Source organism: Lygodium microphyllum, chromosome 30 (assembly GCF_053477565.2).
Source record: "Lygodium microphyllum isolate KBCC chromosome 30, Lygodium_microphyllum_v1.1.10, whole genome shotgun sequence".
Classification (NCBI taxonomy): domain Eukaryota; kingdom Viridiplantae; phylum Streptophyta; class Polypodiopsida; order Schizaeales; family Lygodiaceae; genus Lygodium; species Lygodium microphyllum.
In genome coordinates, this window is record NC_141164.1 from 77,369,646 (window position 1) to 77,377,314 (window position 7,669).

Genomic DNA, 7,669 nt, shown 5'->3' on the forward strand with positions numbered 1-7,669 from the left:
GCTTATGTTTGTCCATTAGTTTCAGGATGAAATACAGATGAGAAATCAATTTTTGTGCCTAGGTTAGCAAACAAAGTAATCCAAAAGTTGTTACAAAATCTAGAATCACGGTCAGAAATAATAACTTTTGGTAATCCATGGTTAGTGAAAACAGTTTTCAAAAACAATTGTGCTGCCTGTGATGCTGTTAAAGTTTTCTTACATGGAATGAAATATGCTTGTTTACTAAACCTATCTACTACAGTCCAAATCATTTCATGGTTAGCTTTAGTATTAGGTAAACCAGTAATAAAATCCATAGAAATTTGTTCCCATGGTCTCGATGGAATAGATAAAGGCATAAGTAATCCATACTATTTACCATGATGTCTCTTAACTCTTTGACAAATCAAACATTCAGAAACAAAGTTAGATACATCAGTGTCCATATGTGGCCAATAAAAATCTTCAGTTAATGTACGTAAAGTAGATATGATACCTCTATGACCTTGATATGGAGGACAATGAATCTCATTCAAAACAAAAGATCTGAATGGAACTGTAACACATAATCTATTTTCATAAAACATGAATCCATCATTATAAGATAGTGAATCAATAGGAATCCAGTTATTTTGAACTAATTTATTCCAATCAACATGAAAAGTAATGTCCTGATGATAAGTATCTTTCATAGGAGTTAAAGAATCAAATGATATAACAGAAATATTATGAATGGCAGGTCTTCTACTTAATGCATCGGCCACTACATTTTCTTTACCGGGTTGATATTGGATAATCGGATGAAAACTCTGAATAAAGGCTGCCCATTTGATATGTCGATTAGATATTTGAGGTTGGCTAAGTAAATGTCTAATACTTTGTTGATCAGTCTTAATCATAAATTCAGAACCCATTAAATAATGTTTCCATTGTCTTAGAGCTTGTACTACAGCTAATAATTCTTTGTCATATGTGGAATATTTAAGTTCGGAGGGTTTCAGTTTACAACTAGAATAGGCTATGGGATGATTGTCTTGCATAAGTATGGCTCCTATTCCAAATCCGCTAGCATCAGTCACTACTAAAAAGAATGGTCTATTAAAATCAGGCAGTTGTAAAACAGGAGCATGGGATAATGCATGTTTCAATAAGTCAAAGGATTTCTGTTGATTATCGGACCAATGATAAACAAAAAACCTTTCTTCAAAAGTTTAGTCAATGGTAAAGCAAGTAATGAAAAATTACGCACAAACTTCCTGTAGAAACTAGCAAGACCTAGGAAAGATCGTAACTCATGCACATTTTTAGGTATAGGCCAGTTTAATATTGCATCTATTTTCTTAGGGTCAACCTTAATACCATCTGATGATACGATATGACCTAAATATTCAATTTCTGTTTTAAAGAACTCACTCTTTTCCAGATTAGCATACAGTTGATTATCTTTTAATAACTTGAAAACCAAGGACAAATGTTCATAATGTTCTTTCTCATTTTGACTAAACACCAAAATATCATCAAAGAATACAATAACACAATGCTGATATTTCAAAAAGATACGATTCATCATTCTACTAAATGTACAAGTGCATTAGTCAATCCGAAAGGCATCACTAAAAATTCATAATGACCAAATTGTGTCTAAATGCAGTCTTGAATATGTCTGACTTATCTAGTCTTACCTGATGATAACCAGATTTAAGGTCTATTTTACTAAATATGGCAGAACCTTGTAGTTTATCCATAAGGTTATCGACTCTAGGAATCGGATACCTATTCTTTACTGTGATCTTATTTAAAGCACGATAGTCAATGCACATACGATAAGTATTATTTTTCTTCTTTACTAACAGAACAGGTGCACCAAATGGAGAAATACTAGGTTTAATCAATCCTCTATTTAGTAATTCCTCAACTTGATTTTGAATTTCTTTTTGCTCTATCTGGTTATGCCTATATGGTGCTTTACAAGGTGGTTGTGTACCAGGAATCAAATCTATTTTATGGTCTTCTGGACGTGAAGGAGGTAAACCAGGTGGTAGATCTTCTGCAAAACAGTCTTTAAAGTGTGCAAGAAATTCTTTATGCCTAGGGTGCATATGATTTTCTTTAACTTGCAGTTCATTCACCCAAATGAGATAAGATTCACTACTTTTGTGTAATGCTCGTTTAGCTTGAGTATGCGAAAGTAGTGGAAAAGCATTAGATGCATGCATACCATACAATGTAATATTTTTTCCTTGAAATTGAATATTAATCGAATGTGTGGAATAATCTATATCAAGGTTATGCTGATGACGCCAAGGCATTCCTAAAATAATATCACTGGACTGTAATGGTACAACTAAAAAATTCCTTCTTTCAGTGTATTCACCAATTTGAATTTCTAAATCATGCACTTCCTGTGTTCCATTATACCTAGTGCCTAAGAATGCTGCTTTAATGCAATAATGCATAGGAACAGTTTGTAACTTCAATTCTTTCACTAACTTTGCAGAAATAAAATCATGAGTACTACCATCATCATGCAAAATAATCTTTTCCTTTCCATGCACTAAACATTTCATTGTCAATAAAGAATGTGGAGTTGGCATACCTGGTAAAGTATCCGAAGGAATGGTAATGTCATCTTCATCTTCCGTGAAATCAAGCATTTCTTCATGTTCGTCATCTTCCATTGCTCCAAGGTAGTTGATATGGACACGTGGCTTCTTCGAATGGCAATTGGCTGCTAGATGTCCAGGTTGGTGGCATTTATAACACACTATAGGTTTGGCTTTGGTTACATTGTTTGCAATGGCAGGAAGTCTAGGGATATTAGGATTTGGCTGTGGAATAGGCTTAGGGTTTTGGTTGGTATTGGATGGTAAAGCAGGTGGTTTTGCCCAAGTTTTACGGAAAGATGATGAAGGAAAATGACCTTGATTAAATCTTCTAAAATTTGAGTTGAATTGCTTAGATCCATAGTTACCATTGGTTTGGAATTGCTATGGACGCTTGTCTCTTCCTCGAAGCTTGTCTTCAGTGTCATGAGCTAATGAAATTGCGTCTTCAAGAGTTGCATATTTGAACATATTAACTTCAGCATAGTAATGCCCAAGTAATCCAGACATATACTTGCGCTTGTGTGTCGCTTCAGGTACGTCTTCAAGCATACGTAACTGGAGTAATGCATTCCAAAAGCGTTCGGTGTACTAAGGAATAGGCTCACGATCTCGTTGCTAAAGAAGGTCCCGTTGCTTTATGGCTTTCTCGTGGAATTGTGGAGGAAGGAAATTCTGCATAAACTTCTTCTTGAAATTTTCCCAGGTAGTGGGACAATCTATACTCTTACGAACCATGGTCCACCAAAGAGATGCTCTATCCACTAAATGATTAGTGACACACTTGATTTTATCTTTTTCTGCATATGTTTCCTCATGAAAGTAATCATCAAACTAACTGATGAATGCAAGAACAGTTTTTCCATCTCGGGTGCCATTGAAAGTACGAAATTTGAAATTTCTTTTACTTATCTTTGTTTCCTTGTGGATGGATTGAGCTTCGAGAGTCGCGTCGATGGTACGTCGAATAAGGTCTTCAGATTGAGGTTCCTCTTTGTCGGTAGTCGATCTTTGTAAATTAGCCAATTGAGCTTGCAATGCTTGCCTAGCTCGTCGTTCTTCATCCAATTGCATCATAATTAAGTCTAGCTTTTGCTCCATCGTAGGTTCAGGAAGATCACCTTCAGCCATTAAATCATCCATATGTGATTCTGTCATTCCTGTAAAACTTCAAAAAACCTCACACTCTCAAAATCAAATTAGCGGGATGAGCGTAGCTCAAGATCGGGTATACAAGGCTTATATATTTTTGGGTGTGGCTTTCACAATCTTCATCTTTGGCTATTGCGGGATTTGTAATCTTTGAAAAATCTGTGTTTTGACCTTCTATATGTGCTGAAAATGGTTCAGCAAACTTGCATGTACGAACAGTACCTTCCAATGAACAACTTTGCAGTTTGGAGTTTCTGCGCAGGAACAGCCCTTCTATGAGTTTTGAAGAGAAGTCGGTTTTGACTTCAGGTGACTTGGTTGACTTGCAAAGTTGCAGACTTATGTGACTTGCAGAGTTCCAAAACTTGCAGAACTTGGTTGATTTAGCAGACTTGCAGAATTTAGACTTGGATTACTTGCAGAACTTGGGAGCTTTTGTGTGACTTGTGGCTTAAGTGATTAAGCTTATAGCTTAATCTGATCAAAACGGTGAATTTTAGGGGGGGGGGCGTTTTTTTCAGCCGCCGAAATTCATGCGGACATATTCTGATACCAGTCGTTGACGATTTGGAAGATTTAAGCTTTTTAAGCTTAAACCAAGATTATTAAGCTTATGAAGCTTGATTAAGCTTTTAAACTTGTGGATTAGAAGACTTATCTCTCTGAAACTCCACGACTTGTATGAGAGAATGTAGGAGTGATCCTCCGCTGCTGCAGGCCGGTCCTTCGCAACCTGAAGATGGAAACAGAGGTTCTTGATCGCCAGGAATCCACCCGTATAGACTGTTCGCGACGAGATTGACCGTAGAGCTCGATCGTTCCAGGAGCTCTGCCTTCGCACAAGATGGGTAGCGATTGGAAGCTCTCGATCTCAGCTTCGCTCTGATACCACTAGTGCGCAGATCGGATGCTGTATGCTCGCGTAGTGAATGCCAGAAGGTCCCCAAGAACAAAAGAACTCTACTTTTTGCACAAAACTCAAGGTAAAAAGCATGCACGACATGAACAAGAGACCAATTGGGTGCAATCTCCCCTATGCCTTGTGTGAGCGCTCCACAAAGCATGTATTCTATGTATTAATCATCTTCAAGCTCAAATAATAGCCCAAATTACAAAATAGCAAGCTTTTGGCTTTTGAGTTTGCTTTAGCACAAAATAGAAATAAAGCTAATAGGCAGTGCCCAAAGAGTCAGGCATACCCAATACAATGTCCAAGTACAATAACATAATCGTGCGCCCATGCGCATACAAAATAATAAACAAATATCCAACGCCTCAATAAATAGGTGCGACAAAATATAGGCGCCATACCTAAGGTATGTGCCCATCAAAATATAAGTGATAACTCAAATACTTGCTATCCTCCAATGCTTTCCTCCGCCACTGCTGCTATCTCTACACATCAACTGAAGCATTCACAATCGTTAGTAAAATAATACAATTAAACTGACAAAAGTGAATACCTAGCAGTCTTCAACTACATAAATAAATCAACTGGTTAGAAATCAATCCTAACCTTAATTTATTACGAGTGTGCACTCTAAACTCATAAATGTTTATTAATTTAATATATATTTTGCGGAATCACCCGCTACGGAATCACCCATGTACACACTAAATTAATGAAACGCCCGAAAAGGATAGGCATCCCCATCAACTTCTCGCACAAAGAATCCACTTTGTGTATGAGCCCCGGTCAATAAAGTTTATGGAATCCATCGTAAAACCTCACGGAATCCACCGTGGCACGGAATCCACCGTGAAATATGCCTCCTGGCATCAGTTTATGTCTGGATTACTTGGACATTACTGCGCTGAAGTCAATATGTTCAAGCCTACAACCCTGAAGATGCAATTTCTTTGGCTCATGACACTAAAGACAAGATTCGAGGAAGAGATAAGTATCCACAACAATTTTAAGCAAATGGTAAGTATGGATCCAAGCAATTCAATTCAAAGTTTAGAAGATTCAATCAAAGTCATTTTCCTTCATCATCTTTCCGTAAGTCTTGGACAAAACCATCTGCTTTGCCATCAAATACCAATCAAAACCCTAAGCCATCCTCACAGCGAAATCCTAATATTCCTAGACTTCCTGCCATTACAAACAACGTATCTAAAGCTAAACCTATAGTTTGTTACAAATGCCATCAACCTGGACATCTAGTAGCCAATTGCCAATTGAAGAAACCACCTGTCCATATCAATTATCTTGGAGCAATGGAAGATGAAGAACGTGAGGAAATGCCTGACTTTACAGAAGATGAGGATGACATTGCTACTCCTTCAGATATTTTACCAGGTATGCCAACTCCACATTCGTTATTGATAATGAAATGTTTAGTGCATAGAAAAGAAAAGATTATTTTGCATGATGATGGTAATACACATGATTTTATTTCTGCAAAGTTAGTGAAAGAATTGAAATTACAAATTGTTTCTAACGCATTATCGCATTAAAGCAGCATTCTTAGGCACAAGATATAATGGAACACAAGAGGTGCATGACTTAGAAATTAAAATTGGTGAATACACTGAAAGAAGGAATTTCCTAGTTGTACCTTTACAGTCCAGTGATATTATCCTAGGTATGCCTTGGCGTCATCAGCATAATCCTGACATAGATTATTCCACGCACTCAATTAAAATTCATTTTCAAGGAAAACAAATTACATTGCATGGTCTGCACGCATCTAATAATTTTCCACTGCTTACTCATACTCAAGCTAAACGTGCATTACGTAAAAGTAGCAAATCTTATCTGATTGAACAGAAAGAAATTCAAAATCAAGTAGAGGAATAATTAAACAGAGGATTAATTAGACCTAGTAGTTCTCCATTTGGCGCACCTGTGTTATTGGTAAAGAAGAATAATAATACTTATCGCATGTGCATTGATTATCGTGCCCTGAATAAGATTAGTGTAAAGAATAGATATCCAATTCCTAGGATAGATGGTCTTATGGATAAACTACAAGGTTCTGCCATATTTAGTAAGATAGATCTTAAATCTGGTTATCATCAAGTGAGATTAGATAAATCTGATATATTCAAAACTGCATTTAGAACACAATTTGGACATTATGAATTTTTAGTGATGCATTTTGGATTGACTAATGCACCTGCTACATTTAGTCGAATGATGAACCGCATATTTGAAATATCAGCATTGTGTTATAGTATTCTTTGATGATATATTAGTATTCAGTAAAAATGAGAAAGAGCATTATGAACATCTGTCTTTGGTTTTCAAGTTGTTGAAAGATAATCAATTGTATGCTACTCCAGAAAAGAGTGAGTTCTTTCAAAAAGAAATTGAATATCTAGGTCTCATTGTTTCATTAGAAGGTATTAAGGTTGACCCTAAGAAGATAAAAGCAATATTAAACTGGCCCATACCTAAAAATGTGCATGAGTTACGTTTTTTTCTAGGTCTTGCTAGTTTTTATAGAAAGTTTGTGTGAAATTTTTCATTACTTGCTTTGCCTTTGACTAAACTTTTAAAGAAAGGTATTGTTTATCATTGGTCTGATAATCAACAAAAGTCTTTTGATTTATTGAAACATGCATTAACCCATGCTCTTGTATTACAACTACCTGATTTTAATAGACCATTCTTTTTAGTAGTTACTGATGCTAGTGGATCTTGAATAGGAGCTGTACTTATGCAAATGAAAGATTACTCTACGGATCTCAACCACCTTCTCAGGCTGCATGTGCATCTTGTCTTCATGGAAGACTACATCATGGCTGTGTACTATTTTCCGCGCTTGCGGATCCCATAGGCGATAGCCCATCTCTCCTGAATCACATAACCAAGAAAGATGCATTTAATGCTATTTGGATCCAACTTACTCCTCTTGTCCTTGGGCACATGGCAGAATGCCTCACATCCAAAGACACAGAGATGCGCATAAGAGGATGGCTTACCA